At 39.1% G+C, this 24,216-nt stretch overlaps 1 protein-coding gene across 8 annotated transcripts in view; it reads right to left on the minus strand.

Moving 5' to 3' along the window:
• The window catches only part of MTHFD1L (methylenetetrahydrofolate dehydrogenase (NADP+ dependent) 1 like), a 157,209-nt gene that overhangs the window by 23,248 nt on the left and 109,745 nt on the right, over positions 1–24,216 (minus strand). The gene's annotated exons all lie outside the window — the stretch shown is intronic.

The raw sequence follows: 24,216 nt of genomic DNA on the forward strand, positions 1-24,216 counted from the left end.
TAGGTAGGTAGGTATGTCCATACACATGGGTAGGTATTCCTACTCTTCTGAGTACATATGGAGGAAATGTTTTTTTGCCCCAAGTAAACTATTTAAAAACAATTGTGTTGCAATTTTTAATCAAAATTTCCTGCAGAGCTTTTCCCCTTTGTACACATAAGATCTCAGTTTATGATTTGAATTTCTATGAGACTTTTATTTTTTCCTTTCTTTATGGTATCACCTATCTCAAAGCAAAATGATGAGTGACAGGCTGAGTTGACCAGCTTGACTATATTGAAACACTCACACCATTTCTGGCTTGCTGTACCTGTGGTTCACTGCATATTAGTCCCAGCGTGTGCTGCACAGTCCATGCATGCCCTACCTCTAGGTTCCAGCACTATAAATTGAATTTGGGGATACAGCCAAACAGCTTAAAACTTCCCCTCTAATATACAATGCAGCACTTTGTCTTGCTAGAACAGAAACCCTGGGTAAGCTTGCTCAGGCACTCTGCAGAGAGTTAGAACTGAGAATGGAGCACATGGGCTGAGTTTGCCCAAGTTTGCCTTCCTGAGACTTACAGCACTGCTATTTCAGCAGCCACATTTCCCTTTATGGCAAGGCTTTCCAGAGTATCCAACTGCAGTAATTTAACCTGCCTGTAAAGCAAGGCCATGTTGAACACAGCTTTTCAGGGAAGCTGGGCCAGCCCTCCAGCATTTGTCCTCTCAAGAGACAAAAATAACTTTATTTTACAGAATCAAATGAGGAAAGTGGGGGGGGAGTGGCGGCGGAAATCGTATTTCTACACTGGTCTTCATACAGTCTATACAAACGAAAGAAAATTAATATGGAATATAATTAAAATGTGCCAATTCAATTACAATTGATCATGCTTTTCAGCCAAGCACCATTTAGCATTACCTGCGCCCTGAACCGTCAGCCAAGATGGGCATGTTTCTGCTTAGCTAGAGAAGAGAACTATGCCCCGCACAGCACCCATTCACATGTAACTCCAAGGGACCAAAGGTCTGGAAGCAACACTGTGCTTTGAGCTAATGCTCTTAAAATGCTTCAGAGCAAAAGGAGCTACAAATATTGGGGGTGAGGAGTGAAAACCTCATAAGTGGATATTTCAGGAAAATGAGAATCAAATGATGCATTTAAACACAGTCTATTACAGTTATGTTGTAAGCAATCAATTAACATTCTTTCAAGTATCATAGGACCTAAGGACTCATTAAATCAATTAATAATACAATACTTTATGCTAGTTCATCAGGTGCTGTTAGTAGCACACTGTGTTCTACCAGAGTAACTCTTCTTTTTCCACTTCACTATAAAGCAATATTGAGTATCAAAATTTTGACTGTTTGGGTTAAAACCAGGATTAAACGAAGGTCTAATTTAATGTTACTAGAATTGACTAAAAGTTACTGAAAGTAACAACTACAAAAAAAATTATAAACCAACTATAACCAAAGCAATTGTTACTAAAACTAACATTTTTTTTTTTTTTTTTTTTATAGCTGTTTTTTCCCTGAACTGGTTTGGGTATAAACAGTAAGTTCATCTGAGCTCTACTCACACAGTTGCAGCTTGTTGGTTCACTGTGGGTAACCAGCAATAAATTTATATGATCAAACCCACTGAAGCACTACTGAGATTGTTTGGATCACGATGTAGGGAAAGAGCTAACACAAATTTTATAGGTCTCAATAATCCTGTGTATTTCACAGACCAGTCATATGAAACTAATAACTGATGATGAGACTGTTTATTAAGGAAGATCCTTGCCAAAGTGAAGGAAGGTGTACTAACTCAGAAAACAATCACAGGGGGAAAACCCTCCGCTAAAAACGTATAATGCATGAGACAGGAAATAAACGAACTTCATAGCATGATGTGAAAGCAGAAATATCCTTTCAGCAGGCAGAGAGTGTGAGCTGCCTTCTCAGCATCCCAGCTAATACTCCCCAAAGCCAGCGGGAAGACCTGTCCCAGCTGTACATGGGTCCGGGGCTGCTGTCCTCCCTGCTTGTTAGTCATGCCCTGTGTTGTCAGGCATAGGTTAATATAATGTAAAGGTGGCAAAGTGCATTAATAATCCATGGTATCTCTGGAAGCAAAAGCTAGTTATATATTTGGATGAACATGCCACTGAGCCAAAGAGTATGCATTCATTGGGGCCCAGTGCTCTGCTAGTGGCCATCTATCAACTCTGAAACCATAGGTAGTCCTTCCCATGCCATATGATGTACCATCACAGATCTCCATGCTGCACTGCACAGCATGTGATGTGCTCCTTCCACTCACACTCCATAGTCTAGAAAAATGCTACCTTCAATGCTTCTCAAAAGCACCAAACAGTTAATTGATGAAAAGAGTTAAGTAAGCATAAACACAGAGCTTTGGAGAAGTTCGTGTTTTAGCAGGAAGATTTTGGCTATCTCCTTTCAAAACCTGAATGTCTTACGCTGAGTTATCATGATGCTAATTTGACATAATTTTTCTTCAATTCTGCATTTCAAAATCAAGTTAGATCACAGTGGTAACTATAATTTTCTTTTCCACATCATATGTTCGCAGACATGCTCCATGGGCTGGGAAGTCAAGTAAGAAACAAAACAGAACACACTGTTTCATTGGCAGATTGGGAGGTAAACAAATTCCTGAAACCACCACCTTAAAAACAGATATTCAAAAAACTTAAAAGCTTTGGGTCAGTGACTAGACTGCAGATGCTAATCCAAAATTTGTGTCGGCTTCTGAAGCAACCAAAATATATCCATCCCTACACAGACTTCCAGGACCACACTCCTTCCCCTGTTCTTCCCATAAAGGCACATATGCCTGCCCACTTTCACGTCTAAATAACTTGGCCCTTTTCCCAGAGCAGTATGTGATATCCTCCTTCCTCTCTTTAAAGGCATGACACAGAATCCAGCTGCAACTATACTGAAATTTGGCTACAAATACCATGTGCAGCATATCAGCTCCTGGAACTTCCATTTTGACATACAACGCAGTGCATTATTATCACTAAATAAATAAAAGATTACATATAACAAAAACAACCCATTTCCTTACAAAACACTGCAAGCTTCAAATCAATGTCGTAAAGTATTTTGTAAAGGAGAATGATTGTAGGAGTTATAAGGAAAGAAAATGAACTAGGATTGTGATGAAAGGACCATTTCCTTTGTCAAAATGTCCACAGTTTTAAAAACTAAAAAATAAAAAGGTCTGTTTGGGAAATAATATTAAAAAAAGTTCAATAATGAGATTTTCAAAGCTTTGTGACATTCAGATACCCAGCTGCCCTTAAAAATAACGTGACTGTTTTAGTCCTTAATTCCTACCTAGCTTTGTAAAACCTCATTCTATGCAGCTCATTATTAGAATCAGTTCACCTATATGGTACCAAATCAAACTTCAGCAATTCCTACTTTAACGTCATTAAAGACTGAGGTTCCATGGAAAATGTTTTAGTTGTGAAGATGCCAGAGGAAATCTTTCTAACTCTCAGCAGTGTCAGCAATATCCCCAAACAAGATGCCAAAAGATTTGTTTCTTGATTGCTCTATGCAACTTCTTTAACTGGCAGCTCTCTCCTTCAGTGTCATTTCAGCCCATCCCAAGAGAAAAATTCATACTTTTCCTGAATCAGTTGTCCCATGGCACTCACTATAGGTTCAGCAGCAGCAGTATGTGCACAGCTGTAAAACATCTGGCACACAGGTGTATGAAACGGCATTTGCTTGCTGTCTGGCTAGTCACGGCACATTTTTTTGAAGGATAACAAACAGTTATCATGTAGAAAGACAGATAGTACTGTTGTTACATTTATCTGTTACATTTACATTTTTATAAGTTACATTTATCTTCAGTGTTGTAAACTCCAGAGTAAGAGAGAAGAGTAAATGTTACATTCATTTACTAATAAAGAAAACTTCTATGGGAGACAAGCATGGCCCTTCACTTTGGTACCGATAATCCAGCTCGGATCCTAGTTTACTTCCGAGGAGGAAGTGGGTGGAGCTGCAAAGCACACTTTAAATAAATCCTCTTACATCGTCTGAAATGGAATGGGAGCAAATACTTTCATTCACCAGTTTGAACCTACAAGTTACTGCCAGCAGCATTACAAACATTAATCTTAAATATAGTACCAAAGACAGACTAAACACAAAACTCTATAAAAGAAGTAAGGTTTGTATAAAACTAAAGTCGACGTACAAAAGGCCGCTTACACAGGGCATGGAAGAAAACATGTTGCTTCAGTATAAGACATTAGATACTAGAAAAAAATATTAAAAAAATTAAATCAATGTCATATTTGCCAAAAGCTTTGATTGGACAAAATTGCTAATTCTAAGGCAACACTTAAAATAGCACAAGACAGACCTACATGGCACAAATGAGGATATAACTCACGCCCGATTCCTACCAGAAGCATGGCAGGCACACATGTGTGAGTTTTAACACAACAGGTGCAACAGTAGCCACAAAGATTTCAGCATGGGCTAGTAAGCCACACACACTTTCAGAATCCCTCAACAGCTTGCACTGCAACTGCTAGCTGCATCTTCATCATTGCCACCACCTGGGTATGCGTTTGCTTACTCACAGTACAAACATCTCAGATTTCTGCACGTGTACCAGCAACAGACATAAGGTGGCTTGTGCTGTAAGTGAATGGAAGCAGCATTTGCTGTGTGTCTGGTCATGCCCAATAACTCGTAGACGAAACTTGATGAGACACTGGTGGCACTATAACTCTTACTACCTCAACCAAGCTCTCAAACAGCAGTCTAAGGAACAGATTTTCTGATTTACAGCCTATTAAATATATGTGACTTGGTCCATATAAGAAGTCAACATGACAATTCAGCTTGCAAGCTCAAAGTGCTTACCATTGCAGAACGATGGATCTTCCTGTGCTCTTCTCCTCCTCCTTCTGTTAAGAGCACACTCTACAGCAATAAAGCATCAAACACAAAATGGGGGACATATACAGGAAAAACAACGGTGCAATCTAATCAAATTATCCAAGCAATGCTGAAATCAGGAAACACTGACATACACACCTGCTTATTCTTTCTGTGTTAACTTTCTTCAGAAGGTTTTGTCCCCCCAAAAAAAAGGCTCATGACTTTGCATCTTTTCAAAAGCCTCCCGTTACTCAAATGAAACTGAACAAGAATGAACGCAAAATGGATAGTCATGAAGACAGCAAACATGAGACAGGGATTTTAAAAGGAAGGGCAAGTCTTTAGCATAAAGCAAAGCTTTCCAAATGTTTCCAGCACCAAAATGGATTGGCAGCATGAGGTGATAGGTGCTTTGGCAGAGAGAAAACTGACAGTATAAAATGAAATATGGATAGGTTATTAAAACAGCAAGCTTTGCTGGCACCTGTGGTTTGCTGAAATTCTAATCAAGTTTCCAAACAGAATTCCTATTTGGAATTGAAAAGGAATGTCTCACCTATTGTCAGAAGCTTTAAGGCTCATTTAATTAGTCCTGAAAACAAACGGGTGCAATATTTTCTTTGACTGATGTTATGAAAACACACACATGTTTCAGTTTACCTGTGTTTCTCCTGACTTCATACTTCTCTATCTTTGCTGTTAAGGCAGCTGGAGTCAGTTAGTAAATGTGTCTCATTTTGATACTCAAACAGCAGTTCAAATATATCCATAATTCTTCACATACACTCTGTTCTCCATTGAGTCGTCAGTACAGGACCAAGCCCTCCAAGCATGTTACTGGCAGCTTTTTGATTCAAAAGTAAATTCTAGGAAGATTTACCAGAAGTGAATCTAGTTTACGTCCCCCAAATACTCTGTAGCTAAGGTGGGAAAGGTGCCACTCCAAACACTTCCAAAACAGTTGAAAAATAACAAAACCCTTCTTTTTGCTCAAGAGATAAGAACAATATTCAGAGTTATTACATCCACTGCTGAATCAGCAGCTACCTCTACCTTCTGCTCATCCATAAAGAATAATCTCTAAAAGATGAAGCGAAGATCTGAAAAAGAGCTAGGTTTTACTAAATAAGTGGCAAAGTGTCAGAGGTGATATTCCAACTAAAACAGTGAGCATCATTATGCCCTGATGCCCCATCCACATTATAGTAGTGCTTAATAAACTATTTCAAAAACAGGCTTTGCAGTTGCTTGGCCTAGAGGATGTATCATGGGATCAGTACTCAAAACAAAAGCAAAACAAATACCTCAGATGCTCTTACAAATTTCTGCTGGGAAATACAAAAATTTTGCTTTCAATTTTGGTAAGATTGGCAGATCCCTCCAAAGGGTTGCAGAAAAGTAGCTAAACTTTAAATTACAAACAATTTAAGGTGGTTCTTTTTTGCTGTGGGGTTGCTTGATTCTAGTTATCAGAATTTTTTATTATTTTATTAAAAATTAGTGAAAAACCAAACCAACAACTAACAGTATTCCTAGCACTTCAAAATTCAAGACTATTTGAACAGCAGGGAGCAGGGAGGGTTAACCTATGGTATTAACAGAAACAGGTTGTAAACCAGCATTAAAGAATTAAATTAAAACAACTCTGCATTCCTCACGTTGCTCTTTCTCACCCTGTACTTAACTCCCCACTCTGCCCAAGGGCTGCAGGCCCCATCTCCTCTCTGGAAGGAGAGGACTCAAGCCTGAAGGGGATGGGCTGCCCCTAGGCAAAGGTATCCGTAGTCACATGCAGTCTGCAGCAGTGCCCTGGAGGGAGCATTTCTCATCCATGGCCAAGTGGCTGGTCCTGCAGGACTGCAGAACCTCTGTGGTAGCTCTGTGTAAGCTAACTAGGGACCAGCCAATCTTTCTCCAATGCAATAAGCTTGAATCTATATACACATTCAGGTCAGTAGCTTCCTAATATCTTCACATTTAAGGCATCTTGCCACAGTAACATGCAGGACACTAAATGGAAGGGATGTGCTAATCTGGCACTATGCTTAAGGAAACATTTTTGAATAAATACAACAAGCTTCAACATCTCAAAAGATTTCAAAACTCAGGTTGCACTATCATTCGAACAATGTCCCAAGCAGCACATACTACTGCTAGCAGCACCAGCCTGATTTCCACAAAATTTGGGTAATTTCCCAATTCTGTTGCTTGTGATGAACAATTTCCTTCTCATCTAAATACAGGGATTGTAGCTCACTTGTGCCTCCTCTGTGACACTTCAGAAAGTTACTGCTGAAAAGCACTGTGTAAGCATGTTACTGCAAATATATTATGTGATATCCTACCAAATGGGAAGAATAGCATTGCAAATTGATTTTGAACAGTCCATTTGGGAGTTGCTAAGGATGTCCATAGTGCATTGAACAACTACTGCCTGCCATCTTGTTTGTCTGCCCACTGACATCAGATTTTGTATGAATTAATGAACAGCTTCCACAATACAGTTTTCACACACTTTATCTAAAGTATGTAAAGTAACTTGTGATAGAAGTTACACAAACTATTCAAAATATGTCAACCCACCCCCTCCCAGTCCAGTCCAGTCCAGTCTCCTTACTGTAAAGTCATTTACAATGTACCTTATTTATATTTAATGAATGTTTCAAGGCATAAAATAGGCACACTAAGAAATCAACGACTTCTACAATTAGGTAATTGATTCTGCAAATTGCAATAAATATCCACAGTTCCTGGCTATCAGCTAAAGGCACTGTTAAGAGGAGAATCTTAATCCAAAGGGAATGCGTGAGAAAGACTGAAAAATTGGTAAGTATGTATGTGCCATATGAATGGATACAATAATATATTTCAGGAGAGAAGGAAGATATTGCTTGGAAAAGGATTATTGATTTTGATTACTGGACAGGTACATCAAAATTATTAAACAGAAAAATCAAAACACTTAAAGTGTAGCAGCTGGAAGAAAAAAAGGCATTGAGAAGAACGTCACTTTGATGATAGGATAGAAAATAATATGCCATCTATGAAATGATACACAAAATGGGTAAGTGAGGTCCCCTTCACAGCAAGAGAAACAACGAGAAGCTGTGAAGCCTGGTAACTCTCAGATGCCAACAGGATGGAGAGGCAAAAGACTATTTGTTGTCAGCTGCCAAATGGTATAAAACATCACATTCAGAACCAACATATGGTGCCAGCTAATGAAAGAAGCGATGAGATTTTTCACAGCAAGGAGGCCTGAGCAGATCACCCAAGCACACCTGTCTTGATACCTGAACACTGGAGGCAACTTGCACAGGCATGTCTTGGTGTTTGGGAGTACGCGGCAATGACAGCCAGAGTGACTGAGAATGATTTTTGTTTCCTTTCCTGATTTTGCTTTAAGATTTGCTACACTGCACTGTTGCAACATTAATCTCTGTATCTCTAAAAACTATTTCTTTGAAGAATGGACAGAAAACAGTCCAGGAAGAAGAAACAAGTGTTGGAAGGAGAATAAGAGGGACTGTCAAGCCAAGGAGAAAATATGTCCTGTGCAAACAAGGATGCTATCAAAACCACCTGTGAAAAAGCAGCCAGCAGGAGCAGAGGAGGGACTAGCTGAACTAACAGACAAATGGCAGAAGATCTCAGTAGCAAAATGAAAAGAATGGAGGGATATGATTTCAGAAGACAACAGCTAAAAGACGTAAATAATGAAGCAGCAGTAATGATATTGCATACTTCTTATAATCACACTTCTCTGAGGCCTGCGAACACGTATCATCTCTAATGAGGTAAAAGCAACATCCATCCCTGAAGTAGTCTTAACTTGAGGAACAATGCTGCCTTGGTGCCTGTGAACTAGGTAGAATTCACAATTTGAAGACCTTGAAGTCTAAATAGCCACAGCAAACAAGGAAAGTAATATTAAGATGTCGAGGGTTTCTGAGAAATACATGTTTAAAACAGCAGTAAGGAACTACTTATTAAGAATTTATCACATGCATCTTAAAACCCATTCTCCATGGAATTAGGAATCAATACGCCATTGCATTCAAAGCCAGATAATTTAAAGTTTTAAATGTAATTAATCTTTAATTCTGCATAAAATACAGAGAGCTGTTAAAACTGTGAAATGAAAATAACACTCTCCAGAGGTAGTGAAAAGGCAGAAACATTTACACATGATTTCCTGGTTTTCCTTCTTAGGAAATTGCTTTCTTCCATTATTTCTACAGATTTAAAAAAAAACATTCCAGCAGCTAGTCTCCTCTGTATGTTTAATCGTTCTGTAGTTGGGCTCAAGTACATCACGAGATACATGAAACAGAAAAGGATGGGTTGAAGATGCATTTATGTTAAACAAACATGTTCCTCCCCATTTTATGCCTAAACACCAAGAAAGTCAGTTAGATCTTGTCTTGTTTTCCATAAAACTACAAAAATCCTTAAAATTTTGTTGGTTTTCTGTTGGTTTGTAAAAAGCTCGTGCAGGTGCATTCATCATTTGTAAGAAAACTACCCTCTTATAGCACCTAATTTTAATACTTCCGTCGTAGATTTATCTTCTGAAGTTCTCACTGCAGTAAATTGCATCAGACTTATTAGATGGCACAAATCTAATATGAAGTACCTGGCAAGGCTTCCCCATGACCTGAATTAGTGATGAACACATTAACTCACCTATTTAGAAAAGCAGGCCTAATCACAACATCAAAAGAGAATAGACTCATATTTTCTTCCTATGAATGCCTGGTGGTTTCTCCTCACTTTCCAAATGAGCATTGTAATTTCTATATAATATGATCCTGTAGGTAATTTTACCTCACACAAAATGACACACTAATGCAACACAACCAACAGGTCACTCACAGCATTGGCCCACACAAGAGAGATCTTTACACTTCAGTTAAAAGGGTTTCAGGTGAAGGTTTGAATTAATTTTACAGTTAAAGCAAATGGGTTTTATGCATTAGACAACCTTTTAGCCAAATTTACCCTTAATTTTTCAACTTTTTCTCTGAATTTACCTGTAATAAATGGCTTTTTCACTTTCTTTTTGTAGTTTTTCATGACGCTACAGAATAATGTTTACTAGAAGGCAAAGTATATTTTATCAAAACAATTTTAACAAGTGGAAGCTCATTCTGTGACAAGGGCTAAATTATGTTTTCCGAGGATCCCATCTGGCAGGAGTCTAATACTGCAGAGTGCCATGGTTTCTAGAGATTATGCCTGAAGTTAATACAGAGTCAGCAACACCAGCCCATAAACAGTAACACAAGATGGGAAGGACAGCCAAAGATCAAGAAGAGTTCAGTTCTTTTTGAGATTGGACTTAGGATGTCAGAGCTGCTTACTCAACTGGCACACTCAAGAAAGTAGCATTAAGGGCACACCTTTCATTCAGTACATTCCCTGGCTCTCTCCCCCTCTGAAAGAAGACCGAAGTTCTCTAATTGACATCCCTCCCCACCCTCTGTCCTTTTTGGCAAGCCTGGAAGAACAAAACTTGATGACATTAATGCAAAAGGATGTAACACTTCATAGTCAAGGAGTAAAACATGGGTTTGAGTGACACAGAGGTGGGGCCAGCAAGTCTGCTTTACAGCTGCCCAGGCACAAGAAAGAAGGTAACTACACAAACACTTTGGGGGTATGCATACTCCCACACTTCTACACAAGCATTGCAGGCACAAGGGAACACCTGTGTACTTTGAATGAACTCGGGACAATTCATGGCATGCTCATTTTGAAATTTTGAAAACATAGAAAACTCCTTGCATTTGGATGCATATGCCTTTCAGTACAGGACTGATCCCCAGAAAAGCATGTATGTGGTTATTGTTTTTTTTAATATACAACTTCCTCTTGGCTGGATCCCCAAAGTTGTAAAGTTACATATCCTATTTTTAATATATGCTGTAATCTGTTTTTCCATTTTGTTTCCATAAAATGTTAAGTTTTATGGTGCCAACTACATAGCTAAATTCTCCCCCTTTAAATAAAAAAAGTCCTTAAATTGAAATTTATTCTTGTGTATATCCCAAGCTCAAACTGAAAACTGTTTCTACTTGATGGACCAGAACACATACTCTTGATTTCTGTAATACAATGATGATTTTTTTTTTTCCCTCCATCAGCTTTTCTGGTTCCAAAACTGGACATATTTCATCCTATCGGTCAAATGTATCAAAATAAAAACTGCCTCCAGCTGCCAAAACAGCTCCAAGAAGGAAAAAAGAGGAAAAACATAAAAGGTGGGGGGTGGGGGGTGGGGTGAGGGGGAAGGCTAACATTTTCACCACTGTCATGAAGAGCTGATGGTCATCTATGGAAATATATTAGGTTGTAAAATTTGTAGTTAAAATAAATTTTAGTAAAATTGAACATAACTAAGACAAACAATGCATGGTTTAATGCAATTGGTAAAAAAATGCATGCATTTTCAATGCCATCCATAATCCAAAGAAAATGGGGATAAACAACAGAATGATGATCTTTAAAATCCACTCAACAGTCAATCAAAATCTCTTTTGTCTAGTTACAGAGAAGCTTCCTACAAACACCTGATGATCAAACTAAATGCATCCTTCCATCAACAAATTCATTCTCATAATTTACATTTCTGTGTACTTACTAGGAAATTCTTTTTACATCAAATGATGATGGCTCCATTCATTGCACTCCACCTCCAATAACAACATGAATTGAGTTAAACATGTATAAACCGATGGGTGGAAAATTGCCTTTTCAACATAAATACACAGAAATTCTTTAAACATTTTAAACAAGAAAGAAATACCACTCAATACTGGTCAATGGCAAAGGTGAGTAAAGAACTGAACTGCATAGCACATAACTTTTCTCTGGATACTGATACAGTGCATGCAAGAGCGTGAATACTCTGTGATAGGGCTGGATTTGCACAGGCAGTTACAAAATAGTAAAAAGACAGGAAAGCAGAAGCACTATGAAAGTGCTGCTTTCAAACAGGCACACATCCTGCATAGCAGTAACACTCTTAACCAGAAGTTGGATCTGAGCCAAAAGCATGAGTTGGATGGTGAGAAAAATCTGCCGGACAGCCCTCTGAACAAGCGTTGGCTGAACACAGCCTGGGGATGCTCGCAAAGGAACTCCCCTGTGACCAGGGAAACAAGGCACACATAATCTCATAATATGAATAGTACTGCATGTAGGATACCCAAACTAGCACTTTTTTTCCAGCATAAAAACTACAGGCCCTTGTATTTTGGCTTATTTCAGGGATCAAAGAGAGGTAAAAGTCACAGCTGTTGCTATACAGCTTTCTTAACAAACTCACAGATTAGCACTTCATTTCTAAGCACTGGCAGTTTTTGACTGTGGTGCAAATGCAGTAACTTCTGAGAAGCAAGAGGCAAGTGTTGCAAATGGAACTGGGGAAAAACAACTTAGTAATACCACCTATGGGATGTTTACTACTTCTTTTTTGGCACTTTTGGGAGTGCGTTTGCCACATTGTAATATGTATAGTATTGCCTAAAAGAAAAAAAGCGTAATATAAGATTTTTTTATACTGCATTATCAACATTTCTCAAACATTCTGATAAATTAATGCCACTGAGATTCAACACTATACTTCTGTGAAGCATCTTTTAGGTTACAGTTTGAGTACAACCACCTCAGTGATGTCCCTTAGGACACTTCTCCAGCAACACTCTTGCTCCTCACAGCAGACCAAAAATAAGGAGCCAAGCATGAATTTTAACTGGTGCTGAATTTCATGTGGTTTTGTGGAAAAGATAAATGAAGAGTAAAATGAGGTCAGGAGAGTTATTTCTACTTATCTATGAGAAGCTTAAAAAAGACTAGAAACAGTACAACAGGTTTCTATAGGTGACAAACTGTCACAGTTCTTCTGGCCTCGGTCTACTAATTGGTTTAGTAAGTAAGCAAGTAACAAAACCAGATCATCTCAGCCTAAGAGTTTACCGATGATTTACTGAAAGACAAACACATTATCAACATTCCTCTGCTGCTTTCATTCATGGTATGCTTATTTGATTGCAACACTGAAACCAGAAGGCTACCTCAAAACACACCTACCATTCAGTATTGCAGGGTGTTAACCTGTTAGCTAGGTGGATTACTACCTAAAAAGGGTTTGCCACTTCTGTAATTGAGGTATTGCTAGATACAATTCCTTTCACATGCATCAGTGCAGCTTTCTCATCAATACATACTCAATGCTCCTTCATAGACTGCTTTTGATTATAAACCCAGAATTTATGGAGAATCAAAAAAAGATTTTCTGAACACTGGAAGGGATATAAATGATATTTCTGTGACTATCACAAGCCTCCATACATTTAATAATTGGTGTGTTGGTTGCTAAATGATGATTACAACTGAGTATCTTTATGCTATTTTTTGTATTTGTAGAAACAAGAACCAGTTGATTTGGATTTGACCATCTTTTTAAATTGCTGACACTGACATGTGGTCTCCAACTTAAAAAAGTGAAGTAAAACCCTGTTAAAAGTGACATAAAAAATACCCCCTGATTAATTTAGGGCGGCTGTGCAGAAAAGGAAACCATGACCCGATTACCTAATTCTCACTAATTATCCTGAAAGCATGCACTCTGAGGTTAAGTTTAGACTCAAAGTCTTCAGAGCGTTGCTAAGCTTTAAGTAGGACAGCACATTTAGATCTCTGACATTTTAAAAATATTTTCTTTCCAACTGCAACATTCCTATATGTGATTGAATAGCTTATTCTGAAGTTCTTCGTATCACTGCCTTTTCTTATTAAGACCAAAGCCCAGCTCCTTCTGTTGCCTATAGAAACATGGTTATTAGAGAAAGATGCTCTTGTCAGGCACCCCAGCCTAAAATAGACAATTATAGGATTTCATCCTGAGTCCCTGGAGATAATCTGTTTAGCCTACAACTAGCTCCACACTTTGACATGTTATTAAAAAAATCATTACTAAAAATGTGAAATCAGGTAAAGAGGATATTCCATTTATGTTAGCCATTTTTATATGACTTCAAGCAAAAGTTGCATGTCCGGTTGCCAGGCACTAACCAGTAGAATTGGTATAGCTAGCATAGGATTATCATCCACTGCATAGTTACAGAGGTAAGAGTTTGAAATATTTCAAACAGGCCAAACACTGCTATAAAAGCAAATAACCACACATCTTACGCTGTATATCACTTGGGTTTCTTGTGGCTGTCCCAGACTGCATCCCTACCCAGCATGTTTCATTGGGAACACCCAAATGAAATGACAGGGATACATTTTCATATGTAATTGCAGTAACAAAATGGTGAGGAGAGATAAAGTTATTTCTTGCCTTACCTGTCCAATTGTTAGTTCAGTCCTGATCATATTTCTTCTTCACAGGCCTGTGAAAAGGTCTGTTCTTGGGAGTCCAGCACGAGGCCAAGAAATTATGTTCTTGGCTTTTACAATGTAAAAGAGAATGAGCACTAAACGGAATTTTCCTAAAACTATGTGGAATAGGCCTTAAACTGGAGAGGCTTAATCTTGATGTAAAACTGAATACACTCTTATCCCCAAAAATGTGAGGAGAAAACAGTAGGGAGATGAGTCAAACTGGCAGACATAACCACCATGGAGAAAACAATGTGGAGAGGAAAGTCACTGTTCTGGACCAGGTGACAGGGTATCCATAGCAGGATTTTAGTCTCAGACACAGGAAATACTGTCAACAAATGCAACATCATTTCTGCTTGGGAACAGAATTTCCTAAACATATAAGAATATGCACCTTATTCTTCCTTTCCTTCTATTAAGGAAAAAATAGAACAAAATAGTCTTTGGACAACTGACGTTCACCAGTGTGCAGGAAAAGCAGACAGGGGAAGACAGAAAGAACTGTAAAATTGTTAAGGTTGAAAAACACCTTTTAAAGTCATCAAGTCCAATGTTAACCTAGCACTGCCAAGTCCACCACTAAACCATGTCCCTAAGTGCCACATCTGCAGGTCTTTTAAATACCTTCAGGAATGGTGACTCAACCACCTCCCTGGGCAGCCTGTTCCAATGCTTGGCCATCCTTCCAGTGAAGAAATTTTTCCTAATATCCAATCTAAACCTCCTCTGGTGCAACTTGAGGCCATTTCCTCTTGTCCCATCACTTGTTACTTAGAAGAAGAGACCAACACCCACCTCGCTACAACCTCCTTCCAGGTAGCTGTAGAGAGTGACAAGGTCCTCCCTGAGCCTCCTCTTGTCCAGACTTAAACACCCTCAGTTCCCTCAGCTGCTCCCCATCAGACTTGTGCTCCAGACCCTTCCCCAGCTCCGTTGCCCGTCTCTGGACACGCTCCAGCACTTCAGTGTCTGCCTTGCAGTGAGGGGCCCCAACCTGAACACAGGGTTCCAGGTGCGGCCTCACCGGTGCCGGGTACAGGGGGGTGATCACTGCCCTTGTCCTGCTGGCCACACTGCTTCTGACACCAGCCAGGACGCTGTTGGCCGCCTTGGCCACCTGGGCACACTGCTGGCTCATGTTCATGGCTGTCAACCAGCACGCCCAGGTCCTTCTCTGCCAGGCACTTCCCAGCCGCTCTGCCCCAGCCTGTAGCGCTGTGTGGGGTAAATGATGACAGTCACGGGCAGTGTCATCTCTCCAAGTATCAAAAACCTTGCATCACTAGAAGCCTGTGGGTCACTGTTGTACCATGGTCAGAACACTTTTTTAAATTGACTTCACCTGGGAGATGTCTCCTGATCTACAGGCTTCTAACCCAGTATCAGGCTGGTTTTATGTAACCCTCTCTTCAGTTTTGGTCAAAGGTCATTTTATTCATGACATTTCAGTTTCAGAAGTGAAGAATGGTCTTTCCAAAGTAAACCCATTATTACTTATCAAAGACAAAATACTGTATGCCAGCATTTGTACTCTGTTATTTATTTTTAAATAAGGACACATGAGGAGTATCTCAGGAAATACTCTGGGATTTTTGGGTTAGTGCGTGGAGTAAAGAAGTAGCAGCATAAATTTATCTTTTAGTGTTGTCCACAGAATGTACGTCAGTCTACCCCATTGGAAATACCCCAAACTGACTCTTTACATTCTTAGACATAAACATCTCATGATTTTGCAGGCCAGGAAACCATGAATTTTATTCGTGGCCCTGCCTCTTATTTGTCAGAAGGACCTTACTGTTTGCATCTCTGGATTCCTGATTTTGAAAACGGTGTCAAAATTTTGCTTGTCTAGTGAACTACAAATACAAAGTGATATTATGTAAATGTTGAGTATTATTATTTCTATAAAGCCCACATCACAATGTAATAAGTTAGAGGTGCTCAGTTTCTAGTTTCTCAATAAATGTTATTTTGTAAAGTGTGTGCGGGATGCATTTATTTCAATACAAAACAATTTGGAAAATGCCTTTCCTTTAATACATAAGCTATTTGTTAACTAATAATAGACATATATTTTGCTATGTAAAAGTGTAATCTATTTTTAACCTCACATTTTCATGCAAAGTTTATGGAGAAAATAGTTTCAAACAGGAAATCAGAGTCCATTTCCTGTTTTAACAAGGATAATCCCTTGACCAGTAGGCACAAATATTCATTCCTCTTTAATGCTAATTAGCACACTATTCATCCTATATTTCACAATTTAATAAAAGAAAGCAAGTTGCTGGGAACATTATTAGGTTCAAAACATCTTTCACCTTATTTATCCGGAACTCAATAAAACTGTTCAGTCACAGACTTACAGCCTCCAGCTAGGTTCCTGCTATCAGCTTTAAATCACTTTTAGAGTTGCAATAACAGTAAGTTGCCAAACTCAAATATACAGCTATCTACATCTGCTAGACAGTTTGTCTTACTGGGCAGTCTGGAAAAAATTGAGTTATTTGACCCAAACTGTAAAGCTTTTTGCTGCTTACCAGGGAATCAATACATTCTCAATCTGCAAATCAGCATTTGAAAAATGTATCTAGAAGAATGAAGGGAAAATGTTTGGGTTTTTTTCTTTAAGTGAGCATAAGGTAGCCTCCCCCCAAAATTGCATATATACAGGAGTTTTAAAATGGTAACTATTGCTTCCTTAGTGAATAGCTGAATCTTTAAATTTCCAATCTGAATCACAAAGTACCTTTACAGAAACTGTGATTTCTTCAACTGAAGAAGCTTACCAGGCTGAACAAACAAAAATAGGAACCATGAAACAATTTAATTTCATCCCAATATGGAGGAACAGCAGAAAGTTGGAAGTGACAGAGCATGGCTGCTGCTACCAAGCTCAGCGAAGACAGGCAGCAGCAATACCCACCCCAAAGCATCAGACCCAGTGACCCTGGGTCTTGCAGCATCAGCCTCTTCATGCAGCAAAGCACCTAAAATATCATGAATGGGGGAAGTAAATACCTGGCTGCCCTCTCTAATGCTCAAGTCTGGACATCTTCATACAGATAGCATAATCAAACCCCTTAACTCTTAACACTGCTGTTTTGAGACGTTCCATAAACTGATTTTTGAACTCTTTGCATTTGATCAAAATCCACACATGTGATGCTGATTAATTGAAGGAGCTCTTAATCAAATCTATTTACTTGCTCTGAACTGGCACAAGTACATAACAGGTGTGCTAACCAGCACAGTCAGAGATGTGTGGATCATGGTGGGCAGGCAGCACTGCTGCATCATGGAGAAGGTGGCATGATTCAGCCACTTGCTTCCCTCTTTGCCCTGGTGAATGTCCCACAAGGCATTCACTAACTGCTCAAACTCAAACATGCCTACGTTTCCACTGCAACGTCCCTATTTCTTGACGGAAGTAATGTGTAAAACCTAAGGGCAGTGGTCCAGAATTGCTGCTGGCTTCTGTCCAAATTGCACTTCTCACTTTTTACTGATACATCTTTGTTAATAGCAAGCCCCATGTAAATAGGCTGATGTATATAATTGAAAAAGCTCTTATCTCCATATGGAATATCAGTCTCTTATTTTTTTCCTTTCTTAACTGATACAGTTATATCCATTCTCGCTGGGGATCACAGACTGTAAAACAGGGACAAGGGAATGAACCAGATAGAAAACATAACCATGCTCATAGTTAAGTCTTACTAGAACAGACAGCAAGGACCTTAATGACTCCCAGACTCTCTGAAGGTCTCAAACTGTGCTTTCACAGAGGTGCCCCCTTTGGCTGCACGCACGCACGCACGCTACAGGTGATTCTCATCTCATTTGCCTACGGTAATGGCATTTGCAAGCCTAAGACAGCGGCACGGAGTTCATTACATACAACTTCACAGGTCTGATGAGGGCAAGACATTAACAATCATGATAAAGAAAACTGTTCCAGAGCATAATGAGTCATCTTTGCTCCAGCATTGCTTAAACTTGTCCACACACGCCAGGCACTACCCTTGATCAATGAATCCATACTGCCTGAGCTGACGTGTCAAGTCAGCTAACCTTAACTGAAAACATGTGCTAAAGCACTTGTGATATAGGCATACCAGTTTCAGAAATTCCTCTGCAGCAGCTCTGACCTACCATACCTTCCGTGGAGACAGCATAGCTGACCACGTCCTCTGCCCCTTTACATGCTGAGCAAAGGAGGCTAGGTAAAATTCCCACAGGGGACGGGAGGCTATCAAAATGACTTACAGACTGAAGTGAAACATAAAAATCATTTTTCGTACTTGTAAATAAGTACAGTTTTAAGGGACCTATTCAGATAAACTATTTTAAGTTAACAATGACACATTGATTATTTCAGTCTAAGAGCTTGAACATAATGTCACATTTCTATAGATATATTTATTATAAATATCTTTTGTAAAGATGACCAAGTAAACCTGACTGATACAAGAAATACACTACGTTCATTTTTGTCACTAAAAAGTTAATTTTCAAGTGTTTAGAGCCAAATTTAAATATTTGCATCAAAAATTTCCCTGACAAGGCTTAAAATACTGTATGATGGGAAATTATGGACGCTCCAAATATAAAGAACTAATTTTACAACAGTCATGCCAAAATTGCTTATAATGGAGTTTGCATTGAGAAAAATCTCATCTAATCTAAACATTAAATAGCTTACCAAACCACAGGGTCTATGTTCTTCTGTGATATGTTGTCTAATGGTTTCATCCTGTCCCAAAACAACAAGTCTTCCTCCAACTATTCAGTTTGCTGAAATAACACACATGCCTACGCAACTTTTTTCTCTCAACAGAAAGCAAAACCATTCCTTTAGTTCTGCTAACTACAAGTGCTGGCTTCTGAGCAATGTAAGACTGGGTTGCAGGAAGCTGTAATAAACTGCAAATTAATTTTACTGATTCAGTCAGAAATAGGACCTGGTCTTTCATTCAGAAAAGATAATACATCGTACTATATTAAAAAGTAGGTTACATAATGCTTACCAGTAAACAAACAGAGCAGTCAAGAGACAGCATGAACTACAAAGAATCTAAGTGCCTTGCCTCCATTATCTGTCAAGACATTTCTAAATGCCAGAGAAGGAAGAGAGGCTGTTTGGTTTAGGTTTTTTTTTTTTTTTTGAGGGTGCAAGAGGGTATTTCATCATATGTCTGGGTCACAGCAATGGCAAAAAGGTGCAATGATCTGAAGCACATTATATTTACTCTGCATTTCCAACAAGCACTGCCTTATCCACATCAGTTTAAAACAGTTGAAGAAAACAGCAAATACTCAGAGTATATGGAAATTTCCGAATTATCATTTAAATACATTCTTTTCTATGTGCTTTCAAAAGTTGCAGAGACCATAATAAATTTTTCAAGCCAGCTAAACTCTACTCTTTCTCTTCAATGTAAAAAAATTCTTAGTAATCAGCAAGGCCTGTTCTGCTCTCCTGTAACTATATCCATCAATTACTCCCATGACTTCTTCCTGGCCAGATCTTAGATCATGTCATTTTTTCAACTAATGCTTTTGGAATATCTTCAAATCTCTTTTACCCTTGCAGCTTTTACTTCACTGCCCTCTTCTAGTTCTCCATGTACACCTTGGATGTGTTTTCAAATCATTTCACAGGCATCTCCTCCCACTGGTATAACTCAATTTAACTTCTTTTCCTTTCCAGCCAACCTCATCTTTCCAATCCTCCCCTTATTCTTCTGTTCCCATCTTCTCACCACAAATGGCCATAGTCATCCTTGAATTTAACTGCCTCACAGTCCACACCCCTGGGACATTTCCAAAGGCTGTCACATACCCCTTTTCATTATAATCTACAACTTTTTTTTCATCCCTTCAGCTAAATCATTCACTTGGGCCTATTTTTGCCTCATCTACAGAGACCCTCTCTGGCCAACTCAATACTGCCACAACCACATCGTGCAATCCACCAAGGAGCACAGGTGTTTTTACTGTTATGACACTAACCATCTCTCAGCCTCTAGCTTTTAAACACAATGAACTAAAGTTGATTGTCCTCACCTTCACTTCCAGCCATTGATCTTACCTATATGCACACCCCTGCCCCACCAACCCTACACTGAATAATAGTTCATCAGCCTTCCACCAAGCGTAACATCATTCAGTACTCCACATGTGCACACCTGGTCACTGTGCAGGAACAATGTGCCCTGTGTAATTCAGAAAACCTCTCTCCCCGCTTCCCGAGAGGAATTACACCTACTCTAATAAATGCAGTGGCACATCATCTAACAGAGGAGAGCGTGGGCTTCTCTTTTCCTGTTAGCATTTTTCGATTTAGAAGTACACAACTGCTAACCTACATTTCCCATGTGAGTTTAACTTCATAGCTTTCCCTTTCTGTTACTTTTTCCACACTTAACTGCAGTTATCTCAAAACCAGCCTGCAGAGTCTGTAAGCACCTAGTATTTTTACAACTAGCTGTTTGGGGACTTCTGAGCACTGCTACAACACGGCAACTACATGCCACCAAAGGCAGATGCCAAATATCACATCACCAGGGACATTTTTTGAACTGAGAGAGGGCAGAATACCTAGCACAGCATTATTCCTTTGTAAACGATATAAGGTTCCATTCTAAGCTAAATGCTTTACAAGGCAAACAAATATTTCACCATCATGTGTTTGAAAAATCACCCTATGTTACACAGATCATCAGGATGAGTTGTGCAATCTGCCAATAATTATTCAGTTGTTCCCTAATAGAGCCTGAGAGAAGTGACAAAACGACAGTGTGGAGACAACCTGCGCCTCATGCACCACTGGGAAACCGCAACTGCACTTCAGGTAGGCCTGGACTCTAGCTTATGTTCAACAGACACCCTCAAAACTTGTTAAGCTCTTAACTACTAAGAAAGAAGAAATTCCTTCAACAGGGAACAATATTTTCCTTCTAAAAGTATTCATAAAATATTTACTTTCAAGGTCTTTCCCTCCTTACAATATTCAGGTAATATTTTACCAGGACAGTCCTTGCTCTCACCCACAAGTGAATTACGGCTTTATCGCTCCATAAACTGATTTGAAACCACACTGGGCTGCCCCAAGAGTTTCTCCCCACAGGATATAGTTTCAGAACTAGTTCCAGAGACTTGAACTGCTCTCTCTATGGGGAGAAAAATAATATTTCTGTAATAGATTGACCTTTCTTCAGATACGTTGATATCTGAAGGAAGTCAGTTCATTGTGAAAGTTTTGGCTCCAAAGGTCCACGTATTTTCAGAGGGACCTTGCCTGTAGTTTTAACCCATTAAAACAAAAGTGCATGGCTGCAAAAGGGTGCTACATATTTTAAAATCTCACTATGATTCAAACACAGCTACATGTCTTGCACCAGTGACTTGGTAGCATCACTTCACAAAGGCAAAAGACAACAGGTCTTACTTCTACAACCAGCCTGCATTCTTGCACATCACATGAAAAAGAACAATGGAAACGTGGCTGAATGTGAGAAAGCACCAAACTGCAATGGCTTTTTGGGTGGGGGTGGAGAGAAACACACATACTACAAAAATCTAATAATTCTCCACCCAAGCATTGCTAGAGAATGACCTCACTGGTTTCCTACATATACTCCAGCAGCCTTCCTGCCATCACTCTGTTGAGCCAAGCAATGATGTCAACACTCCACCTGTGAGAGTGATGTAGCCCTCTGGGTCATGGTCACAGAGAACTTGGATAAAAGCTATGCCAGTGTTAATTAAATGCACCTCTTGTTTCACTGCTGATTTCCTCTGATAAGGCTCAGCTCATTTTTCCTGGAAAGACTTCCATGCTGTAAGGGAACCAGAGCCAACTACAACACAAATTTTGCTTAGAGAATATGAAGACAACATGTTAAGCATTTAGTTTAAAAAAAAAAAAAGCCTATCAGTGCTGGGGTAAATACAAATCTCATTAATTTATATGTGCTAATGACAAGGTTAAACTACAAATGTTAGTTACTGCAGATAGTTTATTGTATTTCAGCAGTACTTATCTCTTTCATTTGTAATGCTCTTGCCCATTAAACTGGAACAGAATTCAAACAACCTGCTTCATCACTGATAAATTCTGCCAGGTTAGTGTGTGAGGAGCTTGTCCAGTTAAAAATATGCTTTGAGAATGAGTTTGACATTTAATTAGCACCAGAATTACCACTACAACTTTAACAAATGTTGTCCAATAGCACTTATCCTGCAATCAGAAAGGTCTTAGCTGCAAGAAGGCTCTAAGCAGCTTTGGTATTAAGGATTTTCTTCCATTAATACAATTAGCCAGCAAGTAATGAAAGGAAAAAATATATACTGTTCCTTCTATTTTTCCTACATAACGACATCTAATACACTGTCATGACTGGATGCTTTCACCATATGCTGTCACCAGGATTTCTGTAATCTCCCTACTCATAACATCTGACCTCCAGCCACTTTAAGCCTTCAGGACATGCCCTTTTATACTTGCTTTGTTCTGGCAGACATTTTTGGATAGCTTTATTGGTAAGAGAACTCTAAAAGAAAGACTCTCCGTTTTGGAACCTGACATCAAAACTATTCCTTCTTGCACAACTTTAAAAGTACCACTAGTCCTAAAACTTAATTGCCGACAGCAAAGCACACAAAAAATCTGAGGGTGGCAAAATAGAAAAGTGATCTCAAAAGCAATGGTCCAACTCTGAGAGCTTGTTTCCTGATGATCACAACTCTCAGTTCTGAAAGACAGTAGGCTGGACCTCTTGCCATAAATTTAATTCTAGAGAAGGAATTGTATGGTAAGTATGTTAGGAATACATTCATACTCATTCATTCATTTTGATTTGTAGCAATTCTGATAGTTCCAAGGAGTGTTCTGCCCCACATTCCTGAGCATTAGCAATATTTTCCAAACAACCAATGATCAATGTCTGCCTATTTAGATTTTTAGCTCCTGGGGATCTTATGTTTATACAGTACCCTTCCCTACAAACTCTTTTGGAATACCTAACACTGCCTACCCAGTTCCTAATATGAGAGAAGTTCCATAGCTATACTACCTTTCACCAAGTAACTAACTTGGATGTATTTTTTACAATCTCTCCCAGTAAGAATTCCCACATATAAAACATCCTTCATAAGAAGTCTATTTTTCGGTTCTAGGTAGAAACAAAAAATAAGAGCTAATCCTTGACTTGTTTGGTCTATACCACTTCTATGGACAGTTCCTATGGATTTATAAGGCCGAACTGCAGCTAGTTTTTGTGGAAGTATGCAAAGCGTGACTCATTCAGAAAGCGCAACCCAAGAACATTTCACTCTGACATCCTACAGAATAGCTCCCTCATGGATTTGAAGTAGTTGCTGCCCATTCTTCACATTCACTCTTTCTCACAACTTTATGACACACAACTTCCAGTGCAAACTTGAATCCAGGCCATGGAGATACTAGAACTTCTGACAAATGTTGTTCTCTCATCAGTAATTGGAAGTTGGTCTGACACAATTTAAATGCACAGCTGTGCTTCAGTTCTGGTTGATGCACATAATGTGGCCGTGCAGAAGGAAAGCATATCCCAAAGTCCAGTGAGTTAAAGTGACACAGTTTCCTGAACTTCAGGAACTCTCCTGGTCAGAAAGTACTTCCTTCCTTGTTTCAAACACTTGATTGTTTCAGAGGGAATTCAAAACAATAGATTAGAAACTTTCAAACTTTCCTAAGTGTACTGCTACACAAGGAAATCAGGCCGTCCTCTGGGAAGATGAGATAACATTGGGAGAGTACTCTTTCCGGAAATGCAATGGCTTTTGCATCCCTTCTCTAGCACCATCCCATGAATTAGCTACATATAAGTAACCACTCATGCTATGAGATGTCAGATGCAGT

The sequence above is a fragment of the Falco rusticolus genome, chromosome 6 (assembly GCF_015220075.1).
Source record: "Falco rusticolus isolate bFalRus1 chromosome 6, bFalRus1.pri, whole genome shotgun sequence".
In the NCBI taxonomy this organism is placed as follows: Eukaryota; Metazoa; Chordata; class Aves; order Falconiformes; family Falconidae; genus Falco; species Falco rusticolus.